Source organism: Enhydra lutris, unplaced genomic scaffold, assembly GCF_002288905.1.
Source record: "Enhydra lutris kenyoni isolate GAN:26980312 unplaced genomic scaffold, ASM228890v2 scaffoldscaffold52, whole genome shotgun sequence".
NCBI classification, from domain to species: Eukaryota; Metazoa; Chordata; class Mammalia; order Carnivora; family Mustelidae; genus Enhydra; species Enhydra lutris.
In genome coordinates, this window is record NW_019154136.1 from 9,273,891 (window position 1) to 9,292,588 (window position 18,698).

Here is an 18,698-nt window from a genome sequence, read left to right on the forward strand (position 1 = left end):
TTGATTTCGTCTTCATGTTTGTAAGGCAGGGAAGAGACTGAATTTTAATCTCGGCAATATATCTTCCAGTCTGTTACATCTGTAGGAGAACATGAATCTTAGACTTAAGTTGTTTATGGTGATAAATGGTATATCACTCAACAGGTACCAGGTTCCTTGTACATTTAAAAAATGGAATTTAATTGCAAGTGTCTAAAATTATTTTTATAGATTGTTTCCTAGCAGGTCCTTTAGGTGATCAGAATTTTCAGATGATTCATACTTTTTCAACTTTTAGAAATTAGAATGATTTCAAATCTTAAATGATACACATTCCTTTTTTTTTTTTTTTTTTTTTTTTTTTTTTTTTTTTTTAGTGAATGTGGTAGGCATAGAGCCCAACACAGGGCTTGAACTCATGACCCCGAGATAAAGCCCTGAGCTGAGATCAAGAGTAGGACACTGAACTGACTGACCCACCCTGGCCCCCCAGTGATACACATTCTTACAACTATTAACGAATGTCACTTTTAATGTAAGACGCATACTGCAATTCTACTGTTAAAACGTATAATTATCATGTAATTTCCAAATATAGAAGGCAACTATGAAAGGACAAAAATGAATAAATAAATGGACAGATTTCATTGTTATTCTAGGCCTTCCAAGCAGCCCTGTGCCACATGGTTGGGCACTATTATAATTCAGTCAACATTATATATTTTATTGAGATTATGATAATAAAAAATTAAGGAAGACACAGAGCCATCTTAAGATCTTACAGCATAATTGCCAAACACACTCATGAAAAGAGGAAGTACTCCCTAGGACATGGGAGAGAAATTACAGTAGACAAGGATGGCCAAGAAATGATTGCCTTTGTACCTTAAAGTGTAGCTAGATTTTGAATAAATGAAGGGCAGAGGGAATTTGGGAAAAAAACTCAGTAATGTGAACACGTGTGGTTGTGCAGAAGAGAGCCATATACTCCAAAGTCCTAATTATGTGAGACATGGCACGTACTGAGGTAGCTTTAAGTCTAGAGAAACAAAATGGCGGTGGTAATAGGGAGAGGGAATGAGGGGAAAATGGAATATTTCCCCTTCTGCTGTATTCATTCTTTAATATCTTGGAATTCTTGTAGGAAAATAATGGAAAATTCAAATTCTGAACTTCCAGTGACAGGAGAAGTTTGGTAGGGAGCCAATGATGTGTCATGTCAATTTTCAAGTTTTGTTGCAAGAGGGAAACATCCTCTTGGATCCTTCAGAGATTTTCCCACAATGCCGATGGCCTGCAAATGTATCACACTCACTATTTCTTGTATTCTACAAAGTGATGCCATTGGCCCATTTTCAGATAGTGCAGTGGCTATGACGACATGCAGTTTACAACTGGCCCTGGTGACTTACAATACGGAAGGGTATTACTTTGTTCTCATTGAGTTTAGGGATGATTCACTTCATGGCCCACTGAATGAGTTTTATACTCAAAGTTGCTAAGGCTTCTTGCCTTTTCACCTCTTTTTATGGCTTCTCTTGGCACCTGCCTAACAATGGCAGGGTGGGTAGATTTTCCACATGTCTGCTTCTTTCACTAAATGGTAGCCTTCCTGGGGTCGTCCTCAATTCTGCGTCATTCATCGCTTTCAGATGGCAGGTGTGTGTTGCTTAGAAAGGAGGTGGGAGGAATTGCCAAAAAAAAAAAAAAAAAAAAAAGCAAGAGACGAGGGAACGTAATGGGGTCCAAGCAGAAAGAGATCAAAGGCTCATGGAGTCAAGAAATACCATAAAACAAATATTTCCAACCTTATCCCACATGTGGTTTCCATGTTCTCACCATGAAACATGTTGGGAAGCAGTAAACACAGCATCTACATGTGGTGTCTCTGTACACGGCATCTATGAACTTTGGTTTTCAAGGTGGGCTCCATGTATACCTTGACGGCCACACTGATGTGGACATTTTCCAGGTTGGACAGCTTCCTTCACTACATTTGAAGTCCATGAGTCCTGCTCGGTGGCTTACCTATGGGATATTAAGCTTTTGACATTAGACTTTGGAACTAGAAGAAATTGCTGCTCACAAACTGGGACAGAAACTATGAACACACAGAACTACACACATCTCTGAAGTGTTGGAAGAGTTCTCCATAAAATAACTACTGCACGTTGGCAGAAGAACCCGCTAACGAAATCTGTTGTTGTGTCCCCCCTGGCTAGAAACATGTATTTCCGTATGCATTGTTCACCGCTCCCTTGAGCCTATAACTCAAAGTTCTAAAACCTGAGGAATTGTACACCTTCCCCCACACCACTGATAGGAAGCTGAAGTTTGCAGAGAATAACTCTTAATGCCTCTCGTCACAAAATCGATATTTTCAGATAGTTCAGGAAGGCTCTTCAAAGGCGCGTGGAACTTCACTCTAAGCTAGTGTTGAGGAGAATCTTTACACTTCATTAGGAACCCAGGAGCCGTCAGAAAGACTTCACCAAAACAATAAACTTCATCACACTGTGGCTGGCGGAACTCATTTTCTCTCCTATCAACCGAACACTTTAAGTCTTGGTTTATGTCATTTTATTTAACGAAAACACACACACGCCTGGATTTTCTCAAGATCCTCCTTGTAAAATTTTTACTAGGACCACTGGAGGAGAGGCTACGGACGGTCCCCATGCCCTGTGTTCATCAGAATGGCACCAACACCTCTGTTTTCCTTAGTTTTTATTGCTTCTTTAATCTGTCTCTCTGTCCCTCCATCCGTTCTTTTCTTCCTTACATTCACTGGAATGAAACTGTCTCCTCCAAGGATCCCCCTTGGGAGTAAATCTCTAGTCCCTGGCATGCTACAAAGATTCAATAAATCGTAAACATTATGATTAAGAAAGAGCACGTATTTGCTGTGTGAACACGCAAGTTCCATGTTCTCTAAGGGAATGAGCTCTCATCCAAGCTTCATATTTTATAACTAAAAACTCAATATCCTCTTTCAGAGCGAAAGGCCATCAGATCCCACTTAGCTGTGTTGGGCCAAAATTCTCTTCCCACAATGGACCCAAAGAGACCGAAGCTTAAAAAACGGTTTTCTCTTATCACACAGTGCTGACAAAGTTTTATTCTGGACAACGTTCTTGGTGGGTTTTTCTGAAGCTACTTTATCAAAGTCACTCTATCTGAGTTCTACAAATGAACACAACAAATGTCTCTGCTCCTTCTTTGTAACCCACAGCCCAACACGCTTCCCTAAATCGGTAACCAGAGCTTTCTACCAATGCTCCATGACTCGTCGTGGCCACCCACCTTGGAGAGCGAGGCGTGACAGTAGGGACATGAACAAAGGGTGTGCTTGGGTTTTACTCCCCAGGTTCATGGGCAGAAAAGCGTTCTCCACTCCCTTGTCCTAGGATACTTTTACTAGGGCATTGCTGCATAATTATCTCTACTCAGCTTCCAACATCTCCTGCCTTTGTCTGGCAACGGGTCTCCCTCCCATGTATTCTTTGAAGTTGAGAATAATTAAAAAGCCATTAGACTTCTGTCTTTGCAATGACTCTACATAAATTACATCTCGGTGGTGTTGAAAAGCTGTGACGTGACCTAACCCTTCCAAAGTGTCACCTGATCTACAATTCAAATTTCATTTGTGTGAACAGGTCTCCTTCAAGTGTTGTTAATTTGAATCTCAAGGATTTAGATGTAAATAATGAAAATATATTACTTATTATTAATGTGACAGCTTCTCGATCGTCTTCCGTCTGGGGAAGCATATTCATCGGTAAAGAATGGTATTTTCTAAAGGACCTACCACAGTAGGGAAATCTCTGCTGGTATTTTTAAGGTAGACTGGATGATTCTCGTGCATTTTCGGCGGGAGGAAGGTTCTTAATCCTTACACTCTCTGTCAATGTTTATGTAGACAAAGAGGATTTTCTATTGGTCTTCAAATAGAAAGAGCTCAGTTCTGAATGAAAAGAATTGGGGGGTGATTATGGTAGCAGGCTGCAAAGACATTTGAGAGAGACCGAGACGGTATTCCCGTAAACATACGTTCACTCTCCCTCCCCCCAGATGTGTACCACGCGATACTTAGGAAGTTTCCGGGCTGAACAAGAGATTGCTTTTGCACGACTAAATCACATTGGCCTCTACATACAACATACAACATACATACAACAGCCCCACAAAGAGAATTGCAATACAAGCTCAAGTATGTGGCAGGGACGATAAACTCCAGAAAGCATGGGGACACATGAGACGCCGGAAATCAGCCCAGGAGAGCATACGAGCCACTGTTCCCCCAAAAGTCAGGGAGGGGGGACTCTTTAAAGATGAGGAAGAACGAGCACACGGAAAAAGGAATAAGTACAGGGGAAGATGTCTCTTCTCGGAAGAGCAGCAAGGGAAAACGGACATAGGTAGGTAGCTGTACAGAAAGTCTATCACAAGCCACCGACAGGGAGAAGATCGCCAGGGGCCTCAGCGCCATGTTAAAGAACTTGGAGTTGGATCTCAGTGGAAATCAGAATGACTCCTGCTGGATTTTAAACAGGCCCATGATAAGGTTGAGGTTCTATAGAGATCCTCTGATGCTAGCACAGAGTACCAGCCCAAGGCAGCAATAGAGAATGCTAAGAGAGAAAACTGGTTGTAATGCATGAACCCCAACTCAGACCCTGACAACGATGACGGACAAAAGGGGGAGATGAAAGAGATTTTTATAGGGGATTCTGACAACTGTGGTGTCTGAGAAAGGAACACAGGCATGAGTCAGACTGTGGGGTTCTGACTTGGATATTTGGGGTGGGGGTGGGGAAGGGATACTCTTCATCAACATTGAAACATTAGGGGGGGAGAGCAAATTAATTTTATATACAAAACTATCTAAGCATAGAATAAGGAATGGGTTCACAGAAGAAGAAATTCTAAAGAAAGAGCAGATTAGCTAAGAAAATTACATAAAAGACTCAGGAGTTTAAAAATATATGTATCTATCTCAAAAGTCACTAACTACTGATAGGCACACCACACCCAAATCTATTTAAAAAATACCGTTTCCGGGGCGCCTGGGTGGCTCAGTGGGTTAAGCCTCTGCCTTCGGCTCAGGTCATGGTCTCAGGGTCCTGGGATCGAGCCCCACATCGGGCTCTCTGCTCGGCGGAGAGCCTGCTTCCCTTCCTCTCTCTCTCTCTGCCTGCCTCTCTGCCTACTTGTGATCTCTGTCTGTCAAATAACTAAGTAAAATCTTAAAAAAAAAAAAAATACCGTTTCCTGGTTATACTGTGAGTTAGGTGCAGCTCACGTAACCATCTATAAACTGTACAACTGAAATGAGGACCCCTAACTGGGGGCACCTCTGTTTCATGGTAGAGTAATCGGGGAATTGAGAGAAAGTTCCGGAGATGCATTAAAAGAGAACGGAGAGCGTAAAAGTCACACGCAAACATGCGACACCGTAGCTTTACAGCGTTTGGACTGTCGGTGAAGTCCGTAGACCGGAGGCTGAGCTCTCCCCAGCGCACATGAGGCTGTGAGAAAGAGAAACGCAGGGGCCCTTCTCAAAAATCACTAAAAATTTTAAGACAGGGATACAAATAGAACCTCAAATTCGGAGCAATGGCAAAACAGAGAAAAAAAAAAAAGCGTCATCTCAGAATGATAAGAGGAGCCTCGTTGAGATTTGGTCATGGAAAATGGCAAGTTAATGAGAGGAGACCTTTGAAGGGTTTGAAAGACAACCGTATCATGACCTCATTTATTTTTTCCAAGCCAAAATCCTTCTTTAATTTTCAAAGACAGATACTCCTTATGCACCGACAGGCTTTGCTGAATTTTCCTGCCGACCACACTGGCTTCTTCTTCTGTGTTGGCACACGTGGGCTTGGTGTATGACTTGGTTCTTCATGAGTGAACCCCATTATTCCTCTTTAATATCTTAACCTAGCTCTTCAGAATAGTAGGTCGGAGAGCCGTCCATAGAGACTTGCCAAGCTGACAAATGTCTGTTTTTAGAAATCAGGTGGGACGCGGGAAGAGCCCAAAAGCACCAGCCCTACCGCAGGTTTCTCAACGCCAGCACTATTGACGGGCGAGGCGGCCTGATGCTCCGTTGGGCTGGCGCTGCTCCCATTACGGGATGTGGCACCATGTCAGGACTCTACCCACTGAACGCCAGGAACAACCCCTTCCCACTCAGCGCAACCAAAACGGCATCCAGACATTGCTGTATGCCCCTCTGGTGGGGAGCAGAGGTGCCTGAGAACCATGACGATAAAGATGTATCTTTCTCCCCCGTAAAAGGGAAAGCAACATTCAGGAATCAGGAGAATAATTTTCCAATGCAAAGGATACTTGAGTTGCATAAGACCATAAACTATAAAAACTCACACTACATTATTATATATAAATTTATACATAGATTACAAATTTCAGGAAATAGTAAAAGTCAGAAGACAAATTATTAGTATGGGCAGAAAAACAGGTGTATGGAAATACTGGTAATGCATCCCCCTAACAGGATATGAAAAAAGGAATGCAGATGAAACACTAGGCACTCTTGCTTCTTCTCCAGGTCAAACATAAAAATTCTCCCAATTTCTTCCAGTGCTCTGTGATCGAGCCATCGTTCAGTCATGGGTAACCTTCAAAGTGAATGCTGCTCACTCTCCTGAAATTAAGGGCCCAAGAAATCTAATCCTGTTCCACCATGAAATCAGTTTCACAAACATTATAAGCCCCATCCCTAGATCGTAAATTCCCCCATTTCCAGTAACGTTCTCAAAGATGAAGGTGTTTTGTATCTGAAATTTTGCTGTGTGTAACCAAAAGTACACCCTTCTCGCGGAATCTGCCACACTGAAAACACTAAAAACAAAAATAGGATTTTGTGATAATGGGATTTTCTTTCCAGGTAGGTTTCTTTGCAGCATCATTTCTTTTTTCTTTTTCTTTTCTTTTCTTTCTTTCTTTTTTTCTTTTCTTTTCTTTTCTTTTTTTTTTTGCAGCATCATTTCTAGACTTGACTTAGTGAATAGCTTCTTCTGGGTGTCCTTAGTGAAATGATGTTTAAAAATATTTGTATTCTGGGGCGCCTGGGTGGCTCAGTGGGTTAAAGCCTCTGCCTTCAGCTCGGGTCGTGATCCCGCGGTCCTGGGATCGAGCCCCGTATCGGGCTCTCTGCTCGGCAGGAAGCCTGCCTCCTCCTCCTCTCTCTCTCTCTCTCTGCCTACTTGTGATCTCTGTCAAATAAATAAATAAAAAAATCTTAAAAAAAAATTTGTATTCTTCAATGGTAAGAAAAGCAGTAGACAGAGGACTCTATACTTCCTGCTCATTTTTTCTACAAATATGAAACGATTCTTAAAAAGAAAACCATTTAAAAAAAATTTTTATTTATTTCAGAGAGACAGAAAGACATAGAAAGCAAGAGCAGGGGGTAGGGGCAGAGGGAGAGGGAGAAGCAGGCTCCCCGCTGAGCAGGGAGCCCAAAGTGGGACTCGATCCCAGGACCTCGGGATTATGACCTGAGCCAAGGGCAGACGCTTCAGTGACTGAGCTGCCCAGATGCCCCCAACGAAAATCTACTCATTAAAGACATGTATGTGTTTAATAACATTCAAACTTTTTAAAACCCTCTTGGACACCAGCCATTAAAATGGAAAGGCATGTTTTTTGCAGACAAGTCACATAATGGACCAAAAGGATATGGTAACTGGGGAGTTCTGCTGGCTCAGTGAGTGGGGCTTGTGTCTTGATCTCAGGGATGGGAGTCCCATGTTGGGTGTAAATATTACTAAGGAAGGAAGGAAGGAAGGAAGGAAGGAAGGAAGGAAGAAGGGAATGAATTTGAAAGGTAAAAGTTAACTACGGAATGGGTCCTTCCCTCATATCTCCCAAGGTAGACTCTGAGCACTAATGTCAGTAACTAGACGTAGTTACGGGGACGCCTGTGCTGGTATGAACTGCTGTATTCATCTACAGCTGCACGACTGATTAAGACGCTTCCCTTCTTCATTTGAGAGATGTCTTTGCGACCTCGCCAAGCCTCTGAGCATCATCCTACTGATTATGACTCAGCCCCATGTCCCTGTTCTTCCCGTGCTCGGAGCTCACGACGACAACGCTGAGCTGAGCGTCCTGTGGGTCCTCCGGCCCAGGGCCTGTCCATCAGGAGGAGGGTAAGGATGTTCTACTGGCATCAGCTCTCTATCTCCCTTCCTATAAGACGAGTTTGTGGTGTTGGAAATCAAAACATTTCTCTTCTGTGACCACGATACACTGATCGGTATGAAATGATCCCATTGGGGAACGCTGTGGCCATTTCTTCTCAAGTTAAACATGACCTAGCCAGCCTGCTCCTGGATATTTACACAGAAGGAATGAAAGGACATGTCCACACAAACACATGTACAAGAACGTTCATAGCAGCTTGGTGCGAAAAACCCCAAAGGAGGAAGCAGCTGGAAAGTCCATCAACAGGTGAATGAATAAATGCATTTTGGTATTTTTATAACCGAAACAAAAATATACAAAGACATTGAAGCAAACAGATGGGCGAGTTTAAATCTTTTAAAAACCAAATAAACAACAACAATAACAAAACCCAAATAAACAAAAAAGAGAGCCCTCTTATCACACAAAATGTATTCTATGAAGGAATCAGTGCTAGATAAACAAAATACATGGTGAAAAAGAATGTAACAAAGCCTTAAAATATGTAACAGAAAGACTGAAAGAACTAAAAGGAGTTGTGAGCAAATCTGTATTTATCATGGGGGGGATTAAACATTTTTTTTTTACAGAAACTGCTAAGGCCAGCAGACAAACATGAGTAAACAAAGAGATTAACATGTTTCAGTTAGGGGCCCTGGGTGGCTCAGTCAGTTAGGCATCTGCCTTTGGCTTAGGTCATGGTCCTGGAGTCCTGGGATCGAATCCCACATCACACTCCTTGCTCCTGTTTCTCCCTCTGCCTGCTGCTCCCCCTGCTTGTGCTCTGTCTCTCTGACAAATAAATTAATAAAATCTTTTAAAAAATAAAATGTTTTGGGGCGCCTGGGTGGCTCACTGGGTTAAGCCTCTGCCTTCAGCTCAGGTCATGATCTCAGGGTCCTGGGATCGAGCCCCACATCGGGCTCTCTGCTCAGCGGGGAGCCTGCTTCCTCCTCTCTCTCTGCCTGCCTCTCTGCCTGCTTGTGATCTCTGTCTGTGCAATAAATAAATAAAATCTTAAAAAATAAAATAAAATAAAACGTTTCAATTAACACACTTAATCGACATATGTATGTTGCACTAAAAATTAAAAAGTATGAGTTCTCTGCAAGCATACAGAAAAGATCCGTGTAAATTACTGCTCTGTTGCACCAGAAAACAAGTCTCAGTGTGTTTCCAAGGCTAAAAACACATACTATGCAGTTAACTGTGACATCCCCAGGTATTGGGAAATGTTTTCTAAAGGCTGCATTATCCACCGGTAAATGCAGAAAGCATAATGGAAATTGAAAAATGTTTTTAAATAAATGATCTGAAAATTACGTATCAAGTCTTTTGGGTGCACCTAGAGCAGTGTTCCAGGAAACAGTGTGCATTAGCCAAGAAGACAGACTGAACATTCACAAAGTCATCACCATCCTAAAAGGTTAAAAATTGGTAAATAATCAGGAAGCAGGCAGAAAGAAGGAAACATAAAAGAGAAGAGCTGAATTTAATTAAATAGAAAGCAAATATGGAATAGGGCACATGGATGAGAATGAAAATTGGTTCTTCAAAAGGTCCAATAAAATGAGCAAATTAGCAAGTCTGATCATTCAACGGGCAGGGAGAGACAGAGGTAGAAAAAACCAATATTGCAAAGGAAAATGGGGGTACGTTAAGATTGTACGTCACTAAAGAAAAGAGGAAAAACATTCAGGCCATAAATCCCCCAAAAAATGTCATTTAAAAACCAAGAGAATAAACAGAAAGCCTCCAGTCATATATGCCTTAAGAAAATTAAATTCCTAGTCAAATACTCCCAGAACAAAAATGCCAGGCTCGCACAGCTTCATCAGTGACGGTTATGAAGCTCTCAAAGAACAAGTAATTCAAATTTTATTCAGACTCTTATGGAGAACAGAGAAGGGAAGGTTCAATAAATCATTTTCTGGTGCTAACATAATCTTCATTCCAACAAAGCGGCATGAGAAAGAATAGAGGCCAATCTTCCTCAACAGTTTCAACAAAAGAAAAAAAAAAAAGGGAGAGAGAGAGAAAGACGGACGGAAAGAAAATTTTAGCCCACATCGCCAGCAGCATGTCACAAATGATTACGCGTCATAACCAACGGGGCTCTACCCTGGGACTCGAGGTGCTGGTGTAAAACATTAGCATTGTTCTGCAAACCGCCCCCCAGGGACTACGGTTTTATTGCCAGCATTTGCATTTCAACAGGAAATTAATAACTTTATTGGACTACTTGAGTCAAATGATGTGAAGTGAAAGAGAAAGTTTTGTGGAGAAGGACCCAGTTCTTTGGAACGTAAGGTTGAATGTGGGTCATGTGTGAACTGATTGGGGTTAAGTACTGCCTGATTCCCATGTTACCCTTAAACACAAATTTTTAAAGAAAACTACGGGGGCTGCCTGGGTGGCTGGCTCAGTGGGTTAAGCGTCTGCCTTCAGCTCAGGTCGTGATCTCAGAGTCCTGGGACTGAGCCCTGCATTGGGCTCCTTGCTCAGTGGGGTGCCTGCTTCTCCCTCTCCCTCTGCTGCTCTCCCCACTCATGTTCTTTCTTGCTTTCTCAAATAAATAAAATCTTTTTTTTTTTAACCATGCAGATGTATCTTTTTTTCATGTTGTTACTTAAACACTGTTAATGATAAACATTCTTGGGTGCATGTCTTATAATTTGCACACTGGGGTGACGCAGACAATTTGACTGGACCAACAATGCACCCCAGATTTCAGGGAAATGAGACATGAGACTTGGCCACCTTCACGCTCAGCGCCAAAGCAATGTGCAGTCTTCTGGGCGTTGAGGGTGAAGGAGATCTATTCCCTCTACCCCTGGTTTACCCTTTCTTGGGTTTGGTGTTCTTGGGACTACTTGAATCCAATGATGTGAAATAAAAGATATGGTTATGTTGAGAAGGAACCAATGCTTTGGAACGCAAGGTTGAATTAGAGAGCAACGTCTTCTCGGGGATGCTAGGGACTCTGGGTTCTCACGTCCGCCCTGTGCTGCCTACAGATGGTCTCCATCAACTCGCGTTCAAGTGGCCCCAGGAATGCCATCTGAGCAGCCGTGTCTTTGGCGTTCTGCCCTCCTCTCCATGATTCCCATATCACTTATGTTTGACCAACAGTCTTCTCACTGTGTAGTCACCTCCTTCATCCCATGGAGGAAATGTCTTCCTGAGGATCTCAGGGATATCCCCTGAGACGTCCGTGTCCCATCACACGTCTGCTATCTGTTCGTCAGATAACAAATAACAGGGAATCCCTTAAACATCTCACAACAGTTCGCAGCACAGTGTTGTTGCCTCTGCCAGGAAGAATTCTGGCCCTTCTCTGTGTACCTAACGCAACACACCCCTACAGGAACAAGCTCCCCTTTCCTACAACGTGTCGAATTGCCTTTCATCTGTCAGTTTTCTCATCAGACCCTCTCCCGGCTAAGCTCGTTGAGGGACAGCACAGATCTAATTTGTCTTAGCGTCTCCAGACTTTAGCCCAGACCCGGTACTTAGTCCATATCTTTGCTAGACACGATAATGTGTCTACTCAGTGGGATATGCCAAAGGCTGGACGGCAGGGTCGGGGGGAGCCAGTCAAGCGACAGGTCAGGAAGAAAAACAACAAATACTGTTAACGGATAGTAAAACTTGGTCATAACCCCACAGCCATCTTTCTGTGTGTGTAGAGAAGACGGCTTTATCTCTATAAATTTTTTAATCTGAGTACAGTTGACACAGGAGCCACCAAACACAGCGGCCACCAATCTGTAGAGCTCCCTTGAAGAGAAATGGGGTAAAAAGTGAAACTATGTGAAATTCCCAACTGAATCAACGTGTCCTTCTTCTTGGCATCCCCCACCATTGAGCTCACAGACTCCAACATCCATCCCCAGTTGGCCTAAAGCTTTACTGGACAGCTTTCCACAAAAATGGATCTAAACCCTCCTTGTGACAGAATTCTCACCCATGAAAAAGAAATTGTGAAATGAAACAACGGCAGGACTGGGGACATGGCCATGTCAAAGCTCCACGCACGGGGCACCCGGGGACTTGTCATTCTCCTAAAAACAATCATCTTTAAAGCACGGGGATCATATTCCTCTTAGAGAAAAGCAAGTAGGGCATATCCTCAAAACACAGGACACTCTAACTATTTGATTTTAAAAGCAATCTTAGAAAGAGTGTTCTAGTGTCAGGAAAAAGAAAGAGCCAGAAAGAGCTAAAAGCATCGTAATTTCAGACTACCCTCAGCCCATGTAGCTGAACAGGTTTGCAGATAGGTGGCTCAGATGTCAAGGTTATCGCTCCAGGCACTGACAGTCTGTTGTTGGTAAAACTGACACAGAAGCGTATTTTAAAAGAAAATTCTCACATCCAAGCTGCCCCTGGGCTTGGAAGGAAGTGAAGGCTCATAGGCTGTCTCCACCAACAGAAAATGAGATGAACCCTGTATGAGCGCGGGGGCAGCCCGGGGGCTTCCCTCTACATGTCGTGACCATGACGTTGGAAGCCAGAGGAGACAAGTCCAAGGATGAATTTCTGCTTCGTAGCTGGAATCAGGCCATGCTGGCTGGACCCACATAGGTGGAAAGGAGGAAGACTGTCAGGGGGTCTCGAACACACTGAGAAGGAGAAGGGCTCCATTGCGGTCCGTGCCTTCTTGATTAATGCCAAGTCTTGTGAACTGGCCAAGTCTCTCATCTCATTGTTCTTAAGTGTTTCACTCCAGGATTTAGTGAGTTAGGGGGCAGACATCTGCAGAGCGTAGACTTCCATGACGACCCCTGCTTCCTACTAGTCAAGGAGAAACCCAATTCCTTGTTGGCTGCTCCCATGGCGAGGAACTGGGCTGACTTCCCGCCTTCGTAACAGACGGGATCCTGCCAATAACCACTGGGTGAGCCTGAAAAGCAGGTCTTCCCGTGGCAAACCCTGGGATGGGAGCGCAGCCCAAGTCATCCCTGTCATTGTAGTCTCGTAAGAGATCCCAAGCGTCAGGGCCCGGCAAAGCCACGCACGGACTCCTGACCCACAAAAACTGTGTGACGGGGGCGCCTGGGTGGCTCAGTGGGTTAAAGCCTCTGCCTTCGGCTCAGGTCATGATCCCAAGTGTCCTGGGATCGAGCCCCACATCGGGCTCTCTGCTCAGCAGGGAGCCTGCTTCCTCCTCTTTCTGACTGCCTCTGTGCCTACTTGTGATCTCTATCTGTCAAATAAATAAATAAAATCTTAAAAACAAAAAACAAAAAACTGTGTGACATGATAAACGTGTGTTGTTTCAAGCTACTAGGTTTCTCTAAAAATCTGGGCTGACAAGGGGGCACCCGGAAGGTTCAGTCCGCTAGTGAAGTGTGTGCATTCAGCTCAGGTCATGATCTCAGGGTCCAGGGATCCAGCCCCGTATGTCAGGCTCCCTGTTCAGTGTGGAGTCCGCTTTTGCCTCTCCTTCTGCTCCCTGCTTAGGCTCTCTCTCTCTCTCAACTAAATAAACACCTCCAAAAAACCAAAATAAGACAAAAATCTAGGCTGACAAATCCAGTGTATTTCTAGCAACCTACTAGTATTCTCTCCCCAAAGATCTTTAAACTCCTAACAGTGAAAGTAGAAATAATGATTTGGTTCCAGAAAAGGGTTTACATACAAGTCAGGATCACAGTCCCTACACTACATCAACATCCTGGACAACGTACCGTGTATTTCAGGATTTACTATGAATAATAGTATTTATTTACTATGAATAATACACAGAATTGGGACGGCAACAGAATTTTGATAAAGCCCTTCTATTTCAAAAGTTATAGACCTGCCTTGTGTATCGGGGCATGGGGGGGGAATTACTTTTATACTTTTATTCTTACTTTATAGGAAGTAACGAAATCGTTTCCACGTCCCGAGAGCTGTGCTTGTATGATGATATCGTCTGTCTTCCAACAGTAATCATTCCCTAGCCTAATTTTGAAATCTGCCACGTCGTTAACGAATATTCCATAAAGATCTAACAGCCAAAGTGACGAGCAATCATTTTTCTCCCGTCTGGATGAGAAGATGCATGATAAAATTGAAATTCTGCCTGACTGTTACTTTAAAATTGGTTACTGTTCCTTTTTGTTCATTTGTGTGGTTTTTACTTCTCAGAGCCTTTTTTTGGGGGGGGTGGGGAGGTTTGTTGTTGTTTTGTTTGTTTTTCATTTGATACTCAGTCCCAACATTTGTTGGCCATGGACAGGTATTATTATTATCACTATCCTACAAACAGTAAAGTGAGGAGGAGACTTCCTCAAAGTCACACCACTGGGGGGAACGGTCACGCATATAGAACTGTACTCAAAAAATTCCCATTTAAAATCCAGAAATATTACATATCATTCATCTACCTGCCTTGTTTTCATGACAGATTCCTATGTTTTGTATTATCCTGCCAATTTTTAATTTTTATTAAACTAAACTCTATCCCTAACCTGGGACTTGAACTCGTGACTCTGAAATGGAGAGTTACATGTTCTACTGACTAAGCCAGCCAGGGGCCCCTTATTCTGTCATTTTTTTCTCAACTAAAATCTGCGTTCCCCAATTTTAGTACCAACAACTCAGTAGTATTTTCTTTTCTTTCCTTTTTTTTTTTTAATTTTATTTATTTATTTATTTGACAGATATCACAAGGAGGCAGAGAGGCAGGCAGAGAGAGAGGTGGAGGCAGGCTCCTTGATGACCAGAGAGCCCGATGTGGGGCTCGATCCCAGGACCCTGAGACCATGACCTGAGCCGAAGGCAGAGGCTTAACCCACTGAGCCACCCAGGCGCCCCTCAGTAGTATTTTCTAATCATTCAAGGTGACCTCACGAATGAATCCTATCCAATGCCTGTCCATAATAACGGGACCATGAAAAACCTTGGTTTGGTTTTGCTAAACCAATGGCCCATTCATTTTAATTTTAATTGACTTTATTAATAATTAATAAAGAAATGATAGAGCAATTCCTGGTTTCTAAATCTTACCCTGACATAGAAAGTCTGAAATAGTCAGAAGAAAGTAAGATTCAGTTAGAACAAAACTGGAGGTCTCACAATCCCTGATTTCAAGACAGGCTACGAAGCTGTACTAATCAAAACACTATAGTAACGGCACAAATAATAGACACAAAGATCAATGAGACAGAATACAGAGTCCAGAAATAAACCCATGTTTTCATGGTCAACTAATCTATGACAAGGCAGGGAAGAATATGCAATGGGGAAAGACAGTCTCTTCAACACACGGTTTTGGGGAAACAGGACAGCTATACGAAAATGAATGAAACTGGTCCACTTTCTTACACCGCACCCAAAAATAAACTCAAAATAGATCAAAGAGCCAAGCGTGAGGCCTGCAACCATAAAACTCCTCAAAGAAAACATACGCACTAATCTCTTTGACGTCAGCTGTAGCAACATCCTTCTAGATGTGTCTCCAGAGGCGAAGGAAACAAAAGGAAAATTATACTATTGGGACTTCGTCAAGATAAAGAGCTCTCGCACGGGGAGGGAGACTGTCAACAGAACCAAAAGACAGCCCATCAAATGGGAGAAACCTGCCGAGGACATATCTGATAAGGGACTACTATCTAAAAATATATAAAGAACTTTTTATTTCTTTTTAAAGATTTTATTTGAGAGAAAACAAGAGAGGACCAGCAGGAGAAGGAGCAGAGGGAGAAAGGGAGCCTGACACAGGGCTGTACCCCAGGACCCTGGGAATGACCTGAGCTTACAACTGAGCCCCCCGGGTGTCCCCAAATGTATAATGAACTTATACAGCAGAGGCACGCGGCTGACTTAGAGGACACGCAACTCGATCTCAGGGCTGTGAGTTCAGCCCTACATTGGGTGTAGACATTTCTCAAAAATTAAACCTTTAAAAGAGAAAGAACGTACATAATTCAAGACCTAACAAACAATACAATTGAAAATGAGCAAAAGACATGAAACAGACTCTTAACGACAGAGGACAAACTGATGGTCACCAGAGCAGGGGTGGTTGGATGAAACAGGTGATGGGGGGTGAAGGAGGGCCCTTGCCATGAGCCAGGGGTGTTGTATCCTAGTGTTGAATCCCTATATTGTACACCTGCATCTAATATAACACTGTGTGTTAATTGTACTAGAATTTTTAAAAAAAATAAATGATTTTTAAAAAGTGGAGACAAAGGTGTTTAAATAACGTGATTAAAATTTTAAAAGGAAACATTCAATTAAGGTGGTATTATCATCTATTAAATGGAAACTTTTAAAATGTTAGAATGGTAAAATACTATTTCTAAAATCCCTGCGGTATTTCCTCTGTGAAAATGGTCCTGGCCCTATACCAGTGATCAGAAATTTACCAGCAGCCACATACCCACCTTTCAAAAAGTTGTACCCTTTCCATTAAAACCTGGGGTCCTTTAAACAAATTTTTTTAAATTTTTGACTTTTTATTAACATATAATGTATTATTAGCCCCAGGGATACAGGTCTGTGCATCGTCAGGCTTACACAATTCACAGCACTCACCATAGCCCATACCCTCCCCAATGTCCACGATCTAACCACCCTCTCCCTAACCTCCGCCTCCCCGGCCACCCTCAGTTTGTTTGTGAGATTAAGAGTCTCTTATGGTAACAAATTTTTTTTCTAAGTAGGTTCCACACCTATCCCACAGCCCAACGTAGTGTTTGGACTCATACCCTGAGATCGAGACCAGAGATGAGATCAAGTGTTAGACATTTAACCAACAAAGCTACCCAGGCACCCCTAAATTTTTAATAGTCCAGTCGGTATAAGGTTACTGTGGGGTGGACAGACATAGAATGTGATTGGGGATGACATGAAGGCAGGTAACCCTGAGAGGCAAATCAGAGGTCCCTAAACATCACCCAGAATAATCCTGAAATCTGGCCGCTAGCTCTGAGCACGTCTGCCAGCTCTGTTTTCTGAAATTCCGCACTGCACAGCGGTTGCCTCCCAATCGGTAACCAGAGGCACGGCAGCAGACAGAACTCTGTCCCCGCAAAAACTCACACGTTGAAGCTGTAACCCCCAACATGATGGCATCTGCAAAGGTGGTGGGGGGGTGGGCTTTGGGGGATAATGAGTGTCAGAGGTGGTCATAAGAGGGGGTGACCATGAAGGGATTAATGTCTGCATGAGAAGAGACCCCAATGCCTCCTCTCCCACTTTCCCTCCCTGTCTCGACCATGTGAGGTCACGTGAGGGGACGGCCGCGCACAAGTCAGACCAGCGTCCTCACACCTCTGCATACGCAACTACTTCCCTCTGTACTAACTGATTTAATACGCTCTCCCCAGACCCTACAGTATTTTGTAAATATTACCTCCCCCCACCACCCAAACCTAGCATGGTTTATCATACAAAGGCAAACAAACCCAAAGTCAGTAGAAATGGGCTGAGCTCCAAGTTTCCACCGAATACACAATCTTAAAATCAGTTTTTCACTACTATGGAGGGAAAATCTGCATGATCTGCCTGTGAAAATTCACGGGTGTCTGTGTTTCTATGTGAAATCCTCAGGCCATCGTGAACCTGAATCAAATATAAAGTTTTGATGCTTTCCCTGTCGGTACTACTGCTGTCATTATAGATGTTCACCTAGAATCGGCTCGCGTGGTTTCTAACATCTCCGTTAATGATATCTCGACTCTCATAGGGTCGTCAACGTACAACACACATGGGACATAACTCCATTTTTGAAGTCTGGATAATTTTAGAAATCATTAAAAGACCACTGGAGTCTCGAGCACTTTCTTCACAGTGCATTTGATCAAACGCCTGATACGATGCTCATGGACTGACCATTTATGTCTCTTTGTTGGGGGGGAGGGAGATGGGGAGCCCTTATCGAGCTATACCTAAAGTCCACCAGATGTATTAGCAGTGACTAGTTATTAATCTTACAACCATTTCTGATTAACAGAATAAACTGAAAAATGAAGACAAATCGAATGTATCCAAGGGTAAAATACATACAATGTGAAATGCATGCTTATGCAGGGGGGAAAAAAAATCTATGAATACTTCACCCCAGACAAGAGCTGGTCTGTGCTTATTTATAGACAACACACCAAGATGCAAAGTCACTCCTTTGTTACTTGCTTCTCTGTGTCTTCTTTCCTGATGCCCCTAAAATTGCTGGGGATAACTACTATACACATCAACATTATTGTTATTTATTTTATATCGCACCCCTTTGAAGGATCCCAGAGCTGCAGAAGACACAGCAGGACACAGAGAAATAACAAACAAATTTGTTACAGCAAAACACCCCCAGGGAAAATCGTAAAGACTTGAAAAGAAGTGAGAGGCTGGAATCATAGAAATGAACTGGATTAAATGCGAGGCCAACAGCAGTGAATAGTTAGGTCTAAAACATAACTCCATGATAGCAAAGGGGCATGTGTTTTCTTTTTCTTTCTTTCTTTCTTTCTTTTTTTTTTTTTTTTGCCCCTCTAAAAGCAATGCTTGAGGAACAG